At 39.8% G+C, this 23,281-nt stretch overlaps 1 long non-coding RNA gene and 1 pseudogene across 1 annotated transcript in view; one reads left to right on the top strand and one right to left on the bottom strand.

The window, feature by feature from the left end:
* Positions 1-13,562, bottom strand: part of LOC132540404 (uncharacterized) — a 380,596-nt gene extending 367,034 nt beyond the window's left edge. The window contains exon 1 of the long non-coding RNA XR_009551589.1: positions 13,499-13,562. This is a non-coding gene — a long non-coding RNA (uncharacterized LOC132540404). The remainder of the gene's footprint in view (positions 1-13,498) is intronic.
* Positions 3,248-4,104, top strand: LOC103115436 (DNA-directed RNA polymerase III subunit RPC8-like; annotated as a pseudogene).
* Positions 13,563-23,281: the final 9,719 nt, after the last annotated feature.

Raw genomic sequence — 23,281 nt, 5'->3', positions numbered from 1 at the left:
ACACAGGTACAATTTCTCATCTACTTGTGATAGATGTCTGCAAAACACTCCCACCCTTAATTTAGGTCCTTTTCCACCATCAAGCACCAGGACCCCAGATATATAGCACAGGATAGTTCTTCAGGTTTTGAACTATGATGACTAATTTTATGCATCTATCTGATAGGGCCTTGGGCACTTAAATCGTTGGCCAAATGTTATTCTGGGTGTGTCTGTGGAGGTGGTTTTTAATAAGGATAATGTTTGAATTGGCTGACTCAGCAAAATAGACTGTGTCCTTACTGTGAGTGTTTCTTATCCAACAGTTTGGCATGAATAGAACAAAGAGGATGAACCTTCGATGAGCAGGGAAGCTCTGCCTACTTTGAGCAAAAACCTTGGCTCTTTCTTTTCACTGCACACCAAATGAAACACTACTCTAGGATTTTGAGACTTCTGATTCTGGAATTAAAATTGACTAGGCTTTTTAGCTTTTAAACTACAGATCCTGAGACTTGTCAGTATCCACAGTTAAATAATCTAGTTCCTTAGTCTACACACACACACACACACACACACACACACACACACACACACACACACTTTTATTGGTTCAATTGCTCTAAAGGGCCCTAACTAATACATTTTCACAACACAGGCTGACAAATTTGAAATCTGTTCAAGTAAAGATACCGATGGAAAAAAAGAATAATGTCCTCAGAGTTTTCCAATCACATATTTATTTGAAAAGAGAATATATCTACTTGCTAGGAAATATCTACTTGCTAGCCTTTGATGTGGTGTGTGTGTGTGTGTGTGTGTGTGTGTGTATGTGTGTGTGTTCATGTATGAACAAATGTGTACAGGGGGAACAGCTAATAAGGGGTTTGACTTCTAAGGACTAAAGAGAAACTTAATGAGGTCAAAACAGTTATCAAAACTTTATGATATTTCACACATTATTAAAATGCTGCTTTGTATTTTAAAACTCTAGCTGTTAAAAGTGTGAAAGCATTAATTATACTGAATGTTTCCCAAGAGAAATAAAACCAGACTGGGCCTTTCTGTTAGGAAGATTTATTTTGGCTACAGGAAGAAAAACAAATGTTCGCATTTCCCTCTAGTGGCAGAAAGGAAACAATACACAAGAGAACAATCTAAGATCAGAATGTTTCCGCTAAGAGAAAAAGTTCATCCTTCTACCTGAATAGAAAATATAATCACCAACTATAGACTAAGTATGACTACTGGCAAGGAGTGCCCAGTAAGCAGAGAACTTGAGACTGAACTGTGACCATGGAATTGGCCCCAAACAATATTGTGACATAACTGAGTAAATACTGAGTGGCCTACCCTCTGTCACTGATAACAAAATAAAAATAAAGGATAGAGCCTAGGCAGTAGTACATCCACATCTGGTAGAGTGCATACGTTACCATGTATGAGGATAAGAGTTCAACCCTCTGATCCTTACCTGCAGGGAGAGGGGTCTCATAAGTCTGGATCATTGCTGCAGATGTCTCTTTCTCTCTTCCTCTCTGTTTCTATCAGAAAATAAAGGGGGGAAATTATCAAGAGCTGTTGTATAGGCACTAAACCCAAATGAAAATTCTGGTGGCCAAGAAGAAACAGAGTAATTTGAGGTATTAAATGAAGAAAGGATGTAACAGTCATGGTATTTGTTAGGAAAAGCTGCAAGGGGGGGGGAAGCATGCTTATTTCTTAATGAATTAAATATAGGATATGTATTTGTTATCTATATTATTTAAGCTAATTATAAATAATATATTAACTCAATGTGTACATATATACACATAACATGGATGTAGTGATATATTTAATAACATATGAAAGAATACATCAGTGTAATATTAATATAATTATTTCCATTATTTATGCTTATTATAATTAATTTATAATATGTATAAGACATATTTACATACAGGATATATGGTTTTTAGGATTAATAATCAATTTATAAAATTATATATATAAACCTTAGCAATGAAAACTTTGAAAATTAAGAACATGATTTATAATTGCATCAATGAGAATAAAAGATTTAAGAAAGAATTAACAAAATAAATTAAGACATATTGAAAAATACAAAACATCACTAAAGAATTTTTTAAAACATTTTTTGAGTTGGATAAGGGCAAGAGACTGACTCATTTAATAATGGCCCTTTTGGTCAATATCACACCACCTCATCATCTGGGTCCCTAGTCAGGGAATCCTTGGATTCCTACACAAATATGATGAGCCTAGACTTCTAAGGGAAACCTCTCTGCACCACCATGGTCATATCCATCAGGAACAACATCATAAGCCCTCTTTGGGGCATTCCCAGGACCTTTCCCTTGCCATAAAGCAGTGATGATAGGGGCTGCACCAGTGTCTGAAGGGAGGCTGGGTTATCCTGCCCTGCCACTCAAGAAAAACTGGTCCTGAAATGAGTGCAACCTGCAGTGTCCCCAGCTGTGATCATGAGCCGCCAAGCTCAGACCAATAGGGACTTTGAGGTTATATAGGCTCTGGTATAAATATAAATTACATATATAAATTGGCCTTGTGTCAGATGGATGGAGGTAAATAGTTAATTCTATCCACAGGATATTTCAAGAATGGGTGCTACTCACTGCCCTAATCCAAATTTCTAAGCCCTTCTGACACTATTTTATTAGACAAATTATTTTATCCAAATTATGCTAGCTATGAAACTCAAGAAAATTTGAGCTTTCTTTGGCTCTGTTCCCACTTTTTGGTTCCTATTCATTAACCGCTTTGTCTCACTTTATGTCCTGCCACCTCCCAGAAACCAAGTTGCAGGTGTTACCATGATTCCATGCTTCCTCCTCTGAGCACACAACCTCACCATTATGTCCTGGAACCTCACCCCTCCAGAGCTCTACCCCACTAAGGAAAAACAGAAACAGGCTGGGGGTATGGATCTACCTGAAAACACTTAGGTCCAGCAGAGAAGTAAGTACAGAAGCCAAAGCTCCTACCTCCTACACCCCAAAAACAATATTGATCCATACTCCCAGTGGGGGCGAAGTGACAGGAAGAAGAGGATGAGGGCTCTAAAGGCAGCCCATCAGAAACTGCAGAGAGAGGAGGAAAACAGAACATTTAGATGTAGTCACAGGGTCATGAGTGGCTTGGAAGGGAAGAGAGGACTGAACCTGGAAGAAAAAAGGGGGCAATTGTAGCTCCAAGTGTCGCAGGCATGGGCTGCATGTGGGCGTGTAAGCCCCCGAAGGCCAGCATGTTAGTCCTGGTAGAAATGGCGGACACCATGCGGATCCCACCATAGCAATTTGAGAGGAAGCTCAATGACTCCATCGCCGAGGAACTGAACAAGGAGCTGGCCAACAAGGTTGTCTACAACGTGGGACTTTGCATCTGCTTGTTTGACATCACCAAGCTGGAGGATGCCTATGTATTCCCGGGGGATCGTGCATCACTCACAAAAGTTCACTTCTGCTATGTAGTGTTCCACCCATTCCTGGATGAGATTTTGATTGGAAAGATCAAAGGCTGCAGTCCAGAGGGAGTGCATATCTCTCTAGGGTTCTTCGATGACATTCTCATTCCACTGGAGTCCTTGCAGCAGCCAGCCAGGTTTGATGAGGCAGAACAGGTGTGGGTGTGGGAGTACGAGACAGAAGGAGCACGTGACCTGCACATGGACACTGGGGAGGAGATCACATTCCAGCTGGTGGACGAGAGCTTTGTGGACATGTCCCCAACAGGGCTCAGCTCGGCAGAGGCCACCACCTCTTCTAATGAGGAACAGCCGAAGAAGGAGGCTCTGTATATACTTGTGGGATTCATCAGTGAAATGGGCCCAGGCCTTCTCTCCTGGTGGACTAGCAGCTAGTCCTGGGGTGGGCAGTGGACCTGGCCCAGGCCTCAGGGAGGTGAGACTGCAGCCCTGAGGATGCTGAGGACACCGGCAGCTACAACAGAGGAGCAGAGTGTCCTGACTAGGAGCTGGAAGGCCCCCAGAATGCCCCAGCTTGTTCCTCCGTCCTGCCTGCTCCTGCCAGAGCTCCACCAGCGCATGGACTTCTGCCTCAGTGAAAGTAAAGATGTTTAATAAACTGGCCACCCTTATCTCACTGGCTACTGACATCTGTTGTTAGTGAGCTGCCACAGCTGGGCAGTAAGCCCTTCCCCGGCAGGCACAGTGTAGAGACAGGTCTCCTCCCTGCCCCCATAGGACCTACAGTGGACAGATGCAGGCAGCCTCAGGCTGGGCCCAGGGCAGGAGAACTGGCTGGCTCCACTTGGCAACAATTTTTTTTTTTTTTTTGCCTCCACTATGAATCCACTGCTCCTGGAGGCCATTTTTTCCCATTTTTGTTGCTCTTGTTATTGTTGTTGGATAGGACAAAGAAATCAAGGGGAGGGATGGGGGGAGAAAGACAGACACTTGCAGACCTGCTTAACCGCTTGTGAAGTGACCCCTCTGCAGGTGAGGAGCCAGGGGCTCAAACTAGGATCCTTAAGCCAGTCCTTGCACTTCACGCCATGTGCGCTTAACCCACTGCGCTACCACTCGGCCCCCTAAAATGCTTTTTAAAAGCGTTTTTACATAAAAAAGTCTTAAATAAATAAATACATAAATAAACAAACAAGGGCAACAAAAAGGGAAAATGAATAAATAAATATTAAAAATCTTTAAAAAAATAAAAAGTAAAGCATTTTTAGTTAAAAAAAGAAAAAGGGGGCAATTGTGTACAAATGTAGACAGATAGTTGTAGAGATGATAGTTAACCTATATCTGCAACTTTGGGAGAACTGTAGTGGTTTGCAATGGCAGGACTGGGGATTCAGAATGCTGGTGGTGAGCACAATGTGAAATTATACCCCTGTTGACAAGTAATTTTGTAAATTTGTAAATGACTAGTTAAAAAGTAAATAAAATAAAATATTTTATATATTTCTGTTTTATTTATTTATTTATTGGATAGAGGTAGAGAGAAATTGAAAGGGGAGGGAGATACAGAGATGGAGAAAGAAAGATAACTGCCGCAAGGCTTTACCATATGTGGAACTTCCCACAAAAAGAGGCTTGTACCCAGATCCTTGTGCCTGGTAACATGTGCCCTCAACCAAGTGAGCCATGATCTATCTAGTCCCTAGAAAGATATTCTAAGACCATGAATCAAAAGAATTAATATAATTTAGAATGGAAATAACTCCCAAATTAGATGACAAATTCAACACAATTGCTATAAAAATTCCAGTTGTCATTTCTAAAAAAATGATAATATAATCTTAAACTCTATGTATAAAAACAAAAGACTCATATATACATATTGTGTGTGTGTGTGTGTGTGTTATATAAGTAAATAACTTAGAGAGTCAGAGAAATAATAAAGTGGTTTACAAAATAGACTTTCATGCCTGAGGCACCAAAAATTCCAGGTTCAATACCCAGCACCACCATAAGCAAGAGCAGAGTAGTGTTCTGTTTTAAACCATACACACACACACACACACACACACACACACACACACACACACACACACACACACACACGTCAATTGATTTAGTAAGTTCATTTGAGGGAGATTTTGCAGTCTTTCCAAGAAATGGTGCTGATCATGGACCTGCTTGTGGGCCTCTACAGGACCCTGACCTCATTGTGGAACAACGGTAGGAACTGCTCCACTTTCTAAAGGGAGACTGGTTCAACATACTCTGCCACTTGAGGACTGGTCCTGAATTGAGTGCAGCCTAGAATGTTCCTAGCTATGACTATGGAATGCAAGCTCAGATCTACAAGGATGCAGAGGTTACACAGGTTCCTGTGCTGAATATAGGCCCCAGGCCAGGCTGATGGGGTTTACAATTAACAATATTTATAGACCTTTCCCATATTTGAGAGCTATTCTCTTCCCTGATCTAGCTTTCTAGTTCTGTTTCTGACTCTGACACTATCTCTCCAGACAATACCTTTAGTCCACCTTCATGTTAGCTGTCAGGCTCAGGCAAAAATTAGTAAAGTCATGGACCTCTTGGAATATGCCATAAATAGACTTTCTAGCTTTTTCCAAAATGGAGACCCCAAATCTCATCTGATATAATCTTACCTTTAGATTCCTGATTATCAAATGATTTGTTCTGCTTTATATCTTAATGCTTTCTCAGCCACCATGTTGCAGATGCTACTATGATGCCAACCTGACTTCCCTGGGCAGACAACCTCACTAATATGTCCTGGAACTTCACCTTTCCAGAGCCCTGCCCCATTTTGGAAAGATAGAAATGGGCTGGCAGTATGGATCAATCTGCCAATGCCCATGTCCAGCAGAGAAGTAACTATAGAAGCCACCTTCTATAGTCCTTCTGCACCCCATAGAGATCTTTGGTCCATACTCCCAGAGGGATAAATAATAGGAAAGCTTCCAATGGGGGGGATAGGATACAGAACTCTGGTGGTGGAAATTGTGTGGAAATGTACCCCTCTTATCCAACGGACTTGTCAATCATAGTTGAATCAATGAAAGAAAAAAAGAGAAATGGTGCTGAAACAAGTGGATATTCAAATGTACAAGAAAGAGGCTGACCTCAACAACACCATTTACTAAAAGTTATCACACAGTGGATCATAAACTTACTTGAAAGAGCTAAAATAACAAAATTCCTAGAAGAAAAATAAGGATAAATCTTCATGACTTTGACTTAGCCAGTATTTTCTTATATATGATAGAAAATAACAAATGACAAAAGGAAATAAAAAACTGGCATTATACTACAAATATTACCATAAAGAAATTGAAAGTAGAGACCACCTGGGACCACAACAAGACAGGACTAGAACTACTTTGGGGAACCCACTAAATCATCAGAGCATCCAGAGACCACAACTCTGCCCAGACCTCCAGCTCTACCCAATTGAGAAACTTCTCTAAAGAACAAGGGATATCAAAGATCACCTGAGACTGAAACAAGACAAGACTGGGAATACTCTGGGAACCCACCAAGTCACTGGTGAATGAAAACACGTGTGGCTCATGGACAGAATAGGAGCCTAAGGAGAGATTCCTGGGTAAAGCCCATATCTACTCCTGAGTGGCTGGTAACAGTCCAGCAGTTTGCCAGTTGAGAAGCCACCTCCAGTTTGAAGAGAGGAGAGGACCCCCCTAAGGCTTACCAAATGCAACTGTGAGTCTCCCTTCGCTACTGCCCTCAGAGGCTGGAGAGCAGGGGGAAGCCCTGTGCTGGTATCTTCAATCTTCAATCTATACTATCCATAAATATCAGTGGCCTGAATTCACCTGTTAAAAGGCAGAGAATAGAAAGATGGATCAGAAAACACAACCCAACCATATGTTGCCTGCAGGAGTCCCACCTAACTAAACAGGACAAACACAGACTCAAAGTTAAGAATGGAAAACTACTATACAAGCCAATGGACCACAAAAAAAGTGGCAGGAACTCATATCTGACATGACAGACCTTAAAATAAATAAAATTTAAAAGGACATTACTTAGTGCTCAAAGGATCAATCAATCAAGAGGACTTAATGATTATCAACATCTATGCACCCAAGGAGAAGCCATCTAAATATATCAAACATTTACTGAAAGAGCTGCAACAATATATTAACAGAAACACAGTAATAGTAGGATACTTCAACATCCCACTCTCTCAACTTGACAGATCATTCAGGCATAAAATCAGTAAAGAAACAAAGGAGCTAAATGAAGAGATAGACAAACTAGAACTATCAGGCATTTTCAGAGTAAAAATGGTGATTTCACCGTTTTCAGCCCATCTTGGATGGAGCTTAAAGAAATAATGTTGAGGGAGATAAGTCAGAAACAGAAGGATGAATATGGGATGATCTCATTCACAGGCAGAAGTTGAAAAACAAGATCAAAATCTCTTCTAAGATTCTAACACTAAGCAAAACTTCTAGTGTATTGCACCAAAGTAAAAGACTCCGGGTGGGGAAGGAGTCCAGGTTCTGGAACAGTATGGCAAAAGACCTTGGGGCTTGTATTGTTGTGTGGAAAAATGGGAAATATTATGCATGTACAAACCACTGTATTTACTGTCAACTATAAAACATCAATCCCCCAATAAAGAAATCAAAAAAGAAATTGAAAGTATAGAAATAGAAAATACAGTTTCCCGGAAGATGGCGGACTGAGAAGCTGCTAGTGGCTGAGCTCTGACCACATCTCCTGGAAATGGTAGGATTTTCTGCCTTTAGCAGGCCAGCCAATAAGGGGTCCTAGCGGTGACACCAAGGAGGTGACTATAACTTAATTTGGGTTAAGAATTAGAGTAGGGAAAAAAGGGGGAAAAAAATTCTTTTTCTTCCTTTTAATTTTCAAGCATACCTCCTTCCTGCCCCCCACCCCATAACCAGTCCCTGGGGACCAGCTCCTAGCAGGGGAGGGGAGCTCCTTTTCTTTAACAAATTCCTGTCCCACCAGGGAATATCATTAATTCTAAGTCTATACCCTTCTGAAACCTCTGGCCTTTTTTCTTTCTAAGTAGCCAACCCCCCCACCTCACTCCGAATAGCTAATTAAATAATTAAAAATAAATACATTTAAAAAAAAAACCTTTCCTTTCACTTCTTCTTCTAGCGTTTGCCTTCCTTTCACTGCCCTTTTATGACCGTTCTTTTTCTTATCTTTTTCTTTTCTCTCTCTCTCTTTTTTTTCTTTTTCTCATTCTTGTCATCCCTTCTTCCTTAATCCTACAGCTTCCAATGTCACAGCCCCCAGCCCCCACACCAACAAACAGTGTGCTTTTTTGAATTCACTGATACACATTTGGGAATTTCCTTTCACTGCTCTTTAATTACAGCTCTTTTTCTTATCTTTTCCCTTTTCTCTCTCTTGTCTCTCTCTCTCTTTTTTTTAATCTTGTCATACACTTCTTCCTTCTTCTTTGCCTTTCTGATTTGTGAATTATTTTGGGGAATAAATCTGACTCAGAGTGGACTCTCTATGTGTGTATCTCTGCTCTAGTTTCCTTTCCCCTCTTGTTACCCCTAGAATATACAGTGGATAGTAGATTTGCATAACTGTCTATTCTTGCTATCCTTTCTTTCTTTTCTTTTTCTTCACTGGGATTTGGTTACTATTTTGTCACAGACTGGAGAAATTGTTTGGCTAACTGGTAACGATTAAACTACTTCAATACCTTCTTCAGTTGCTACTGTAATTCCTGAGGTTGGTGAGTGCAATTGACATAAACGTATTTAGTACAGTGTTACTTGTACTCAAGACACAACAACTAAGGAACAACAGAGCATAAAAAAAAGAAACACATAAATCAAAAAAATGGGTAGATCAAAAACAAATAAAACTGCTACTCCAATGAATGAAGACAAGAGCCCAGAAGAAACTACAAATCAGCCAGAAGTAACCATAGATAAGAAGAGTATTCAAGCAATAATAAACTTATTAATCACAGAAATGAAAACAACACTGGAGGAAAGGAATGGCAGTATTAGGGAAACAACAGTTGAGACCCCCAAGGAAAATACTGATTATCTTGAGGCAATTAGAGAACTGGAAGCTGAAATAGCTGTAATGAAGAAAGAAGCTGAGGCAAGGGAAAGCTGACTAACAGAAGCAGAAAACAGAATTAGTCAGACAGAGGATGAGTTAGAGAAAACGAAGAAAGATGTGAAAGAGCTTAAAAAGAGATTGAGAGACACTGAAAATAACAACAGAGACATATGGGATGATTTCAAAAAAAGTAACATTCGTATAATTGGCCTGCCAGAGGAAGAAAGAGAGGAAGGGGAAGCAAACATTCTAGAGGAAATAATAGAAGAAAATTTCCCAGACCTGAATAACAGAAAGGACATCAAGATTCAAGAGGCCCAGAGAGTACCAAACAGAATCAACCCAGACCTGAAGACAGCAAGACACATCATAGTCACAATGAGTAGTAGTAAGGATAAAGAAAGGATCCTAAAGGCTGCAAGAGAGAAACAAAAAGTCACATACAGGGGAAAACCCATAAGATTATCTGGAGACTTCTCCACTCAAACTCTAAAAGCCAGAAGGGAATGGCAAGATATCTATCGAGCCCTGAATGAAAAAGGGTTTCAACCAAGGATAATATATCCTGCTGGACTTTCATTCAAACTAGATGGAGGGATCAAAACCTTCTTAGATAAACAACAGTTAAAGGAGGCAACCATCACCAAACCGGCCCTGAAAGAGGTACTAAAAGACCTCTTATAATCAAGAACATCACTATAATACTTGCAATATATCAGAGCAAATTTTTTTGAACAATGTCACTACAATATATTAAATCCATAATATCAATAAATGTCAATGGCTTAAACTCACCCATCAAAAGGCACAGGGTGGGGGGATGGATCAGAAAATATAACCCAACCATATGCTGCTTGCAAGAATCCCATCTGTCACAACAAGATAAACACAGAACTAAAGTGAAAGGATGGAAAACTATCATACAGGCTAACGGACAACAAAAAAGGGCAGGAACAGCCATTCTCATCTCAGACACGATAGACTTTAAATTAAATAAAGTAATAAAAGATAGGCAAGGACATTACATAATTATTAGAGGATCAATCAGCCGAGAAGACTTAACAATTATTAACATCAAACTAGATGGAGGGATCAAAACCTTCTTAGATAAACAACAGTTAAAGGAGGCAACCATCACCAGGCTGGCCCTGAAGGAGATTCTAAAAGACCTCTTATAAACAAGAACATCACTATAATACTTGCAATATATCAGAGCAAACAAAAAAATTTTTTTGAACAATGGCACTATAATACATTAAATCCATAATATCAATAAATGTCAATGGCTTAAACTCACCCATCAAAAGGCACAGGGTGGGGGGATGGATCAGAAAACATAACCCAGCCATATGCTGCTTGCAAGTATCCCATCTGTCACAACAAGATAAACACAGACTTAAAGTGAAAGGATGGAAAACTATCATACAGGCTAATGGACCACAAAAAAGGGCAGGAACAGCCATTCTCATCGCAGACACAATAGATTTTAAATTAAATAAAGTAATAAAAGATAGGCAAGGACATTACATAATTATTAGAGGAACAATCAGCCAAGAAGACTTAACAATTATTAACATCTATGCACCCAATGAGGGACCATCTAAAAACATTAAACACCTACTGAAAGAATTTGAAAAATACATCAGTAGTAATAAAATAATAGTGGGAGACTTCAATACCCCACTCTCACACTTAGACAGATCAACAAAGCAGAGAACCAACAAAGCAAGAGAATTGAATGAAGAGATTGACAGACTAGACCTCTTGGACATTTTCAGACTCCTCCACCCCAAAAAACTGGAATACACCTTCTTTTCAAATCCACATAACACATACTCAAGGATAGACCACATGTTAGGCCACAAAGACAGCATCAATAAATTCAAGAGCATTGACATCATCCCAAGTATCTTCTCAGACCACAGTGGAGTAAAACTAACATTTAACAACAAACAGAAAATTATTAAAAGTCACATAATTTGGAAACTAAACAACATACTCCTTAAGAACCACTGGGTCAGAGACTCACTCAATCAGGAAATTCAAATATTCCTGGAAACTAATGAAAATGAAGACACAACCTATCAAAATATTTGGGACACAGCTAAAGCAGTACTGAGAGGGAAACTTATAGCCATACAATCACATATTAAACACCAAGAAGAAGCTCAAATGAACGACCTTACTGCACACCTCAAGGACTTAGAGGAAGAAAACAAAGGAACTCTAAAGCAACCAGAAGGACAGAAATCACTAAAGTTAGAGCAGAAATAAACAACATCGAAAATAAAAGAACCATACAAAAGATCAATGAAGCCAAATGTTGGTTCTTTGAAAGATTAAACAAAATTGACCAACCCCTAGCCAGACTCACCAAACAAAAAAAAGAGAAGACTCAAATTAATAGAACTGTAAACAATGGCAGAGATATCACAACTGACACCACAGAAATCCAGAGAATCCTGCGAAACTTCTATAAAGAACTATATGCCACCAAGCTAGAGAATCTGGAAGAAATGGAATAATTCCTAGAAACCTATGCCCTTCCAAAACTGAACCAAGAAGAACTACAAAATCTAAATGCACCAATCACAGACAAAGAAATTGAAACCATTATTAAGAATCTCCCCAACAACAAAAAACCTGGACCAGATGGCTACACAAATGATTTCTACAAAACTTTCAGGAAACAGTTAATACCCATACTTCTTAAGCTATTCCATAAGATTTAAGAAAGAGGAATACTCCCTTCCACCTTCTATGAAGCCAACATCACCCTGATACCAAAAGCTGATAGGGACAGAACAAAAAATGAAAACTACAGACCAATATCTCTGATGAACATAGATGCCAAAATATTAAACAAGATCTTGGCCAACCGGATACAGCTACATATCAAAAAGATTGTTCATCACGACCAAGTGGGATTCATCCCAGGAATGCAAGGCTGATTCAACATCCGTAAGTCAATGTCAATCACCACATCAATAAAAGCAAAGCCAAAAACCACATGATTATGTCAATAAATGCAGAGAAAGCCTTTGACAAATTCCAACACCCATTCATGCTCAAAACTCTACAAAAAATGGGAACAGATGGGAAATTCCTCAAGATAGTGGAGTCTATATATAGCAAACCTAAAGCCAAAATCATACTCAATGGACAGAAGCTGAAAGCATTCCCCCTCAGATCGGGGACTAGACAGGGCTGTCCACTGTCACCCTTATTCTTCAACATAGTATTGGAAGTTCTTGCCATAGCAATCAGGCAAGAGAAAGAAATCAAAGGAATACAGATTGGAAGGGAGGAAGTCAAGCTCTCACTATTTGCAAATGATATGATAGTATACATAGAAAGACCTAAAGAATCCAGCAGAAAATTACTGGAAGTTATTAGGCAATATAGCAAGGTATGAGGCTACAAAATCAATCAAGGTATGAGGCTACAAAAATCAGTGGCATTTCTTTATGCAAACACTAAATCTGAAAAGAAGACATCCAGAAATCACTCCTATTTACTGTTTCAGCAAAATCAATCAAATACCTAGGAATAAAGTTGTCCAAAGAAGTGAAAGACTTGTATGCTGAAAACTATGAGTCGCTACTCAAGGAAATAGAAACTGATACCAAGAAATGGAAAGATATCCCATGCTCATGGATTGGAAGAATAAATATCATCAGAATTAATATTCTCCCCAGAGCCATATACAAATTTAATGCAATACCCATCAAAGTTCCACCAAGCTTCTTTTAGAGAATAGAACAAACACTACAATCATTTATCTGGAACCTGAAAACACCTAGAATTGCCAAAACCATCTTGATGAAAAGAAACAGAAATGGAGGCATCACAATCCCAGATCTTAAACTATATTATAAAGCCATCATCATCAAAAAGCATGGTACTGGAATAAAAATAGGCACACAGAACAGTGGAACAGAATTGAAAGCCCCAAAATAAATCCAATACCTTCTTCTTCTAGCTTTTTCCCTTCTTCCGTAGCCAGTCAACAGCATCAGGTTGAGCCTGATGTAAAGTTTCGAGACCTCCTTTGAATCTGGAGAGGTGGCAGTCGTTGACTATGTGGGTCATAGTCTGTCTGTAGCCGCAGGGGCAGTTGGGGTCGTCTCTGGCTCCCCAGCGATGGAACATAGCGGCGCACCGGCCATGGCCTGTTCGATAGCGACTGAGGAGGGCCCAATCATAATGTGCTAGGTCAAAGCCGGGTTGACGCTTGCAAGGGTCTGCGATGAGGTGTTTGTTCTTTACCTCAGCTGACTGCCAACTCTGCTTCCAAGAGTCTGGAACAGAGAAGTTCAGTGTAGGCATAGGGGACCAGATTGGGTGACGAGACGTCAAGCGTTGGACAGGGTGGGCGAAGATATCCGCGTATATTGGCAGGTCCGGTCGAGTGTAGACGTGGGAAATGAACTTAGATGATGCTGCATCCCGACGAATATCTGGCGGGGCGATGTTGCTAAGAACTGGCAGCCATGGAACCGGGGTGGAACGGATGGTTCCAGAAATTATCCTCATGGAGGAATATAATTTGGAATCGACCAAGTGGACATGGGGGCTACGGAACCATACTGGGGCACAGTATTCTGCAGTGGAATAGCATAATGCCAGAGATGATGATCGTAGTGTGGAAGCGCTAGTGCCCCATGAGGACCTGGCCAGTCTTGCAATGATGTTATTCCTCGTGCTCACCTTTGCTGCAGTTTTTATGAGATGTTTGTGAAATGACAGAGTGCAATCGAGAGTAACGCCAAGATAGACTGGCTGGGCTTCATGCCGGATTCTCGTACCGCCAAGCTGCACATTAAGCTCATGCGAGGCCGAGGCATGGTGTAGATGGAAAACAGATAATACCGTTTTTGCAGTGCTAGGGATTAGTCACCATTTTTTACAGTAATCAGATATCAGAGACATGTCTTTCGTGAGTGTTTCCTCGAGGATGTCGAACTTGGATGCCTGAGTTGCACAGCAGATGTCATAGGTGTAGATGAACTTCCTTGAAGAAGTTTCTGGGAGGTCATTGATGTAAATATTAAATAGCGTAGGAGCCAGAACAGAGCCCTGGGGGAGGCCACTTGAGACAGGTCTCCATCTGCTAGACTTGTCACCCAGATGCACCCGGAATCTTCTGTTTTGGAGAAGAAACAATATAGTGTTGGCCACCCATGGAGGCAGGCATCTTGAGATCTTGACTAGGAGACCACGGTGCCAGACTGTGTCATAGGCTGCTGTGAGATCAACAAAGACAGCACCCGTCTTTAAATCCCAACACCTATGGGCACCTAATCTTTGATAAGGGGGCTAAAAAGGATTAAATGGAAAAAGGAGGCTCTCTTCAATAAATGGTGCTGGGAAAACTGGGTTGTAACATGCAGAAGAATGAAATTGAACCACTTTATCTCACCAGAAACAAAAATCAACTCCAAATGGATCAAAGACCTAGATGTCAGACCAGAAACAATCAAATACTTAGAGGAAAACATTGGTAAAACACTTTCCCACCTACACCTCAAGGACATCTTTGATGAATCAAACCCAATTGCAAGGAAGACTAAAGCAGAAACAAACCAATGGGACTACATCAAATTGAAAAGCTTCTGCACTTCCAAAGAAACTATTAAACAAACAGAGAGACCCCTCACAGAATGGGAGAAGATCTTCACATGACAGACATCAGACAAGAAACTAATCACCAAAATATATAAAGAGCTCAGCAAACTTAGCACCAAAAAAGCAAATGACCCCATCCAAAAACGGGCAGAGGATATGAACAAAACATTCACCTCAGAGGAGATCCAAAAGGCTAACAAACATATGAAAAACTGCTCTAGGTCACTGATTGTCAGAGAAATGCAAATTAAGACAACACTAAGATACCACCTCACTCCTGTAAGAATGGCATACATCAAAAAGGACAGCAGCAACAAATGCTGGAGAGGCTGTGGGGACAGAGGAACCCTTTTACATTGCTGCTGGGAATGTAAATTGGTACATCCTCTGTGGAGAGCAGTCTGGAAAACTCTCAGAAGGCTAAATATGGACCTTCCATATGATCCAGTAATTCCTATCCTGGGGTTATACCCCAAGGACTCCATAACACCCAACCAAAAAGAGGTGTGTCTCCTATGTTCATAGCAGCACAACTCATAATAGCTAAAACCTGGAAGCAACCTAGGTGCCCAACAACAGATGAGTGGCTGAGAAAGCTGTGATATATATACACAATGGAATATTATGCTGCTAACAAGAACAATGAACCCACCTTCTCTGACCCATCTTGGACAGAGCTAGAAGGAATTATGTTAAGTGAACTAAGTCAGAAAGATAAAGATGAGTATGGGATGATCCCACTCATCAACAGAAGTTGAGTAAGAAGATCTGAAAAGGAAACTAAAAGCAGGACCTGATCAAATTGTAAGTAGGGCACCAAAGTAAAAACCCTGTGGTGAGGAGTAGACATGCAGTTTCCTGGGCCAGTGGGGGGTGGGAGTGGGTGGGAGGGATGGGTCACAGTCTTTTGGTGGTGGGAATGGTGTTTATGTACACTCCTAGCAAAATGTAGACATATAAATCAGTAGTTAATTAATATGAGAGGGGGAAAATCAGTTGTACGTCTCAAAGTTTCTCAAAACACTAACTGAATCTTTTTAATATATAGGCTGTGTAATTGATATGCGGACTCTCTCAAAAGCCTAGACCAAGTAGATTCGAAGCATTCACTAGCACAGCTATATACAAGATACTGGATACTGTACAGCAAACCATAACAACAGGACTTTTCAAAGTTAACCCAATTACCAAATAATGTGATGATAACATTAACTATCGATTGTCTTTTTGAACCCTAAGACAGCAGAAACCTCACATCTCCACTATAGAGCCCCTACTTCCCCCAGTCCTGGAACCCTTGGATAGGGCCCACTTTCCCATATGCATCTCCCAATCCATACCAAATAATATTGCATCCACCGATCACAACCTAACCAACGCAACGATTGCCACCTCAACAGGCTTCACCTCATACTGTGTCCAGAGACTTCACGTGTGGAATGACAACCCTTCAGGTTCATTACTTGGGTGAGACCTTTCCTTTTATAGTACACTCTAATTTCATCTCAGGTGGTTCACCTTCTAACAAAGTCCCATAACCTAGATATACACCAGTTTCTGTGAGAGAGAGCTTATGTTCACACGTATCCATAAACTAATGCAAAATATATACCTGAAAGCAGAAGTACACTAGAGTTTGCAGTGAGTACCTCCCTAACACTTCCTCTCCACTATTCCAAGCTTGGGATCCATGATTGCTCAACAAATTGTTTGGCTTCATATGTTAACTCTCTTTTCAATCACCAGGTTCCAGATGCCACCAGGATGCTGGCCAGTCTTCCCTGGATTGAAGACCCCACCAATGTGTCCTGGAGCTCAGCTTCCCCAGAGACACACCCTACTAGGGAAAGAGAGAGGCAGACTGGGAGTATGGACCGACCAGTCAACGCCCATGTTCAGCGGGGAAGCAATTACAGAAGCCAGACCTTCTACCTTCTGCAACCCTCAATGACCCTGGGTCCATGCTCCCAGAGGGCTAGAGAATGGGAAAGCTATCATGGGAGGGGGTGAGTTAAGGAGATTGGGTGGTGGGAATTGTGTGGAGTTGTACCCCTCCTACCTTATGGTTTTGTTCGTTAGTCCTTTCTTAAATAAAAAATTTAAAAAAAAGAAAAAAGAAAAAAGAAAGCATTAAAAATTAATATGGATAAATTAGAACTCCCACAGATTGAAAGGCAAATGGGTACAACCACTTTGAAAAACAATCATGTGATTTCCTCCCAAGTTTAAATGTGGAATTACCACATAACTCTGAAATTCTACCATCAAGAAATAAGAATATTTGAAAAAAAAACATATCCATACAGTGATGATGATTATGTCCCAAAGTGTCCCTTCCTGGACCTCTGAATGTGCTACTGACTTTCCTCCTTTATAACTATGCTTTCCTCCTCTCTGTTTGCAGCCATCTGGATGCTCCAGTACCAAGGAAAATTCATAAATCAGTCTCTTCCATTCCATCCGGTCCTTATGGGAGACCTAGCAAATCTCTACACTTAGTGCCAAAGTCTCACGTCAAATTCACTAATTGAGATATATACTTATTCATAGACTCTGAAGTCTATTATCCTTCTGTCTTTCTAAGATCAAAGTAAAGGCCTTTTGAGAGAGGGTTAAAAGATATGCCATTTGTGGAGTCATTTAAAATACACTGGCAAAAATCAAGGGCAAGAAGAATTCTCATCACTCTTCCTTAGAAACAAACAAAAAATATTTCCGATGGTTATCTAGCTAACATGCTTTGGCCTGACTGTGACTCACTCTCCATTCACTGGTATTTTTCTAGAAGTACCCCTAACTATAGTTTGAACTCAAGGGGGCCACCAAGGCCTTACAGATTCTCTCTGTCCTCTCCCCTCTATCTTTCAGGCAATCTGAGATCTCATAAAGATAGACTAACAAAATACAAATATTCCAAATGGATGACTGGAAAAAGTGATGCCACAAGAGAAATAAGGACCAAATGGATAGGTTTAACCTATTGTCTCTATTCCAATATACTAAAAGTCAAAGTCTAAAAGTAATTGAGACTTAAGATCATAAACTAATTACTTTAAAAAGAAATTGGTTTCTATTAATTGATAAAATAATTATTTTGCCAAACATTTTATTATTAAAATGGCTCCTTTCCCCAATACCTAGAATATTCTATTCTGTAGAATCAATAATTGGGGACTGCCTCTGGTCGAACTGTTGTGCTGTACCTAGTTTCTATTTCTGTTTTTTTTTTTTTTCTTTGTATAGGTTGACAATGATGAGTACCAAGGATAGCCCTGAGAAGTGCACTTCTGTTCTTTCTATTTGGGTCAGTGAAAGAAATGGCTTCTGCGTAATAATTGTGCCAGAATGAAGCACAGGCAGGCAGCACAATAATCTGGAGAGCTCTTAAATATCCTGATTCTCAGGCTGCATATGTGGCCAATGAAATAGAATCTCTGAGCACAGGATCCAAGAATTAGTCTTTTTTTACATTTATTTATTTATTTATTTATTTATTCCCTTTTGTGGTCCCTGTTTTATTGTTGTAGTTATTATTGTTGTCGTCGTTGGATAGGACAGAGAGAAATGGAGAGAGGAGGGGGGAAGACAGAGGGGAGCTAAAGATAGACACCTGCAGACCTTCTTCACCGCTTGTGAAGCGATTCCTCTGCAGGTGGGGAGCAAGGGCTAAAACCGGGATCCTTACACTGGTCCTTGCATTTTGCGCCACCTGCGCTTAACCGACTGCGCTTACAGCCCAACTCCCTGAATTAGTCATTTTTAAAACTCCCAGGTTGAGAACTACTGGAACAGAGGAAAGAAAAAGAAGTCATTTCCACCTGGAACTTAGTCACATGTAATTTGACTATAGGCAATTACCCTAGAGCCTCCCACCAAAAACCAAACCAAACCAAACAAACAAACAAAAAACCACCTCTCAGCTTACTATCACCTCTAAGCAGAGGACAGAAATGCCTTTTCCTATAATCTATTCTAGCTAGCTATAATTCCAGTTTTGACATTTCCCCTTCATAATGTCTTTGATGTTCAAGTTTATGTGATCATGTAACTTTTAGTTTAGTCACTATCTTCTTTCCCCTTCTTCATCAGTCACTCTCTTCCTCTATGTCAGTGAAGCTCACAGTATGGTTCCCAGACCTGCAGCTTCTGCACCACCCAGTTATGCACAGAAATGTATTTTTTCTCTTAAAAATTTTTTTATTTATTTACATATATACTTTTATTGGAAGAATTAATGGTTTACAGTAGATACAATTATTGGTATATATGTAAAATTTTCAGTTTTCTGCAAAACACACTCATCCCAAGACTATGTCCTCCTCCACCATCACGTACCAGGGCCTGAAAACCCCTACACTCCCTGGAGTTCTTTGCTTTGGTGTAATACAATAAATCCACTAGAAGTTCTACTTAGTGTTTCTACTTTCTGTTCTTGTTTATCAGCTTCTGTCCATGAGTGAGATCATTCTATTTTCATCCTTCTCTTTCTGGCTTATATCACTTAACATGATTCCTTCAGGCTCTATCCAAGATAAGGTGAAGAAAGTGAATTAGTAGCTGAGTAGTATTCCACTGAGTATATAGATCACAATTTACTCAGTCACCCAACTGTTGTTAGACACCTAGGTTGATTCTAAATTTTGGCTATTACAAATTGTGCTTCTATGAACATAGGTATATACAGATCTTTTAGTATGGGTATGTTCAGTTCGTTGGGATATATCTCCAGGAGAGGAATTTCAGAGTCATAGGATAGGTCTATTTCTAACATTTTAAGAGTTTGTCAGACTGCTCTCCACAGGGGTTGGATCAATATATATTCAGTACAGAAGAGTTCTTTTGCCTTATAACCTCTCCAGCATTTGTTGTTACTATCTTTTCTCATGTATGACACTCTTACAGGAGTGAAGTGGTATCTCACTGTTGTCTTAATTTGCATTTCAATCAATGACTTGGGGCATTTTTTTTATGTCTGTTTGCCTTTTGGATCTCTTCTGTGGTGAATATTCTGTTCATACCCTCTCCCCATTTTTGGATGGGGTCATTTGTTTTTTGGGTTTTGTTGTTGTTGTTGCTGAGTTTGGTGAGTTCTTTATATATTTTAGTTATTAGCTGCTTGTCTGATGTATGGCATGTAGAGATCTCCCATTCTGCAAAGAATCTCATTGGTTAGGTGGTTATGCAGAGACTTCAATTTGATGTAATCCCACTGGTTTACCTTTGTCTTTGTCTTCTTTGAGACAGAATTCATATCATTGAAGATGTCCATAAAACTTAGCTGGAAAAGAGTTCTGCCAATATTTTCCTCTAAGAATGTGATAGTTTCTGGTCTAACATCCAAGTTGTTGATTCAACTGGAGTTTACTTTTGTATGTGGTGAAATGTAGTGGTTTAGCTTCATTCTTCTGCATATTTCAACCCAATTTTCCTTATACCATTTGTTGAAGAGACCTTTCTCCACTGAATATTTTGGGCTCCCCTTGAGAAAAATTAGATGTCAATAGGTGTGAGGACTTATTTCTGCACTCTCAATTCTATTCCACTGATCAGTATGTGTATTTTTCTTACAGTACCAGGCAGTTTTGATTACAATAGTCCTAAAATATATGCTGAGATCTGGAAGCATGATGCCTCTAGTTCTATTCTTTTTTTTCTTTCTCAAGATTGCCTTGGCAATACCTAGAAGTAGGTATTTTCTGGTTCCAGATTAATTTTTGCAGCTTTTGTACTATTTTCTTTAAAAAATTGGTGGGACCTTTATGAGGATTACATTAAATTTGTATATGGCTCTGAGTAGAATATTCATTTTGATGATGTTAATTCTTCCACCCATGATCATGGAATATCTTTTCACTTCTTTCATCTTTTTCTATTTCCTAGAACAGTAACAGTATACAAGTCTTCTGGTTCATTAGACTTATTCCTAGATATTTTATTGTCTTTACTGCTATAGTGAATGGGATTCATTTCTGGATTTCTTCTTCCAACTTTGCATAATGGAATGCCATCAAATTTTGTACATTAATTTTGTAGCCTGACACCTTACTGTATTGCTTGATAATTTCCAGGAGCTTCCTGCTGGATTCTTTAGGTTTTTCTATGTACACTATCACATTCTGCAAATAGTGACATTTAAACTTCTCTTCCAATCCGTATCCCTTTAGTTTCTTGCTCTTGTCTGACTGCTATGTCAAGAACTTCCAACACTATGTTGAATAGGAATGGTGATAGTGGACAGCCCTGTCAAATGCCTGATCTAAGTGGGAATGCTTTAAGCTTCTTACCACTGAGTATAATGTTGGCTATGGCTTTGCTATATATGGACTCCACTAAGTTAAGGAATTTTCCACCTATTCTCATTTTTTATATTTTGACCATGGAGGAATGCTGGATTTTGTCATAGTCTTTCTCCATGTCTATTGAGATAGTCATGTGGTTTTGGTTTTTCTTTTATTGATGTGGTAGACCCCATTTATTGATTTACACATATTGAAATTCCCTTGCATCCCTGAGATCCCTGCTTGCTAATTCAGCAACTTTAAGGTGGAGTGCAGCAATCCATACTTTAACAAGTCTCCTGGGTGATTATGATCAATAGTAAAGCTTAAGGACCACTCCTCTGGGCATCTAGGAGATAGCAGTTTCCACACTCTACCAAGAAGTTCAAAGTCAATAAGACAACAGAAAACCTTCTGATGGAGTGTACAGAGGCTGGTGGCAATGCTTAATTGCCTTTAGATTAAATAAATAGTGGCACTGAATGCTTTTGTTGCAGAGGGGCTTAAAAGACCATAATTTAAAAATTCCTGCAGTTTTCCAAAAACATTTTCTCTTTTCTATTTCTTTTTCTTTTTTTTTAATTTTTTTTTATTTTTTATTTAAGAAAGGATTAACAAAACCATAGGGTAGGAGGGGTACAACTCCACACAATTCCCACCACCCAATCTCCATATCCCACCCCCTCCCCTGATAGCTTTCCCATTCTCTATCCCTCTGGGAGCATGGACCCAGGGTCATTGAGGGTTGCAAAAGGTAGAAGGTCTGGCTTCTGTAATTGCTTCCCCACTAAACATGGGTGTTGACTGGTCAGTCCATACTCCCAGTCTGCCTCTCTCTTTCCCTAGTAGGGTGTGTCTCTGGGGAAGCTGAGCTCGAGGCCACATTGGTGGGGTCTTCAGTCTAGGGAAGCCTGGCCGGCATCCTGATGACATCTGGAACTTGGTGACTGAAAAGAGAGTTAACATGCGAAGCCAAACAAATTGTTGAGCAATCATGGACCCAAAGCTTGGAATAGTGGAGAGGAAGTGTTAGGGGGGTACTCACTGCAAACTCTAGTGTACTTCTACTTTCAGGTATATATATAGTGAGCTAAGTCAGAAAGATAAAGATGAGTATGGGATGATCCCACTCATCAACAGAAGTTGAGTAAGAAGATCTGAAAGGGAAACTAAAAGCAGGACCTGACCAAATTGTAAGTAGGGCATCAAAGTAAAAACCCTGTGGTGAGGGGTAGACATGCAGCTTCCTGGGCCAGTGGGGGGTGGGAATGGGTGGGAGGGATGGGTCACAGTCTTTTGGTGGTGGGAATGGTGTTTATGTACACTCCTAGTAAAATGTAGTCATATAAATCAATAGTTAATTAATATGACGGGGAAATTAATTGTATGTTTCGAAGTTTTTCAAAACACAAACTGAATCTTTTCTCTTTTCTATTTCTATGGGATTTTTTTTCATGAGAGAATGACTATTTGGGAACAGTCAAGTCCCCACTTGGAACACTCCTCTTCTTAGAAGGTAGCAAGTTTTTTATCTCGTGTTCCAAAACAATAATGTATACCTAATGTTTGTGATGTCATTTCCCAGAAGCCAAATAACCCAGTTCATAGAAAGTACATGGATCTTGGCTTCAGTCCCAGATACTTAATTCACCAACAAGTATCTGTTTATTCTATGAGTAGTCTCATGATAGATCTTATTAACAACTGGCCTACCAAAGTCATTAAGGTATTTTGATTTAGTTTATTTACATGTATGGGTTCATCAGGGATCTATTCACCCTTCTCTTGGCTATCCAATCTACTTGCTACACAGAAGTAAAAAAAAAAAAAAGAATCTGTTTCACAT

Source organism: Erinaceus europaeus, chromosome 9 (genome assembly GCF_950295315.1).
Source record: "Erinaceus europaeus chromosome 9, mEriEur2.1, whole genome shotgun sequence".
NCBI classification, from domain to species: Eukaryota; Metazoa; Chordata; class Mammalia; order Eulipotyphla; family Erinaceidae; genus Erinaceus; species Erinaceus europaeus.
This window is presented reverse-complemented; position numbering and strand designations above follow the sequence as displayed.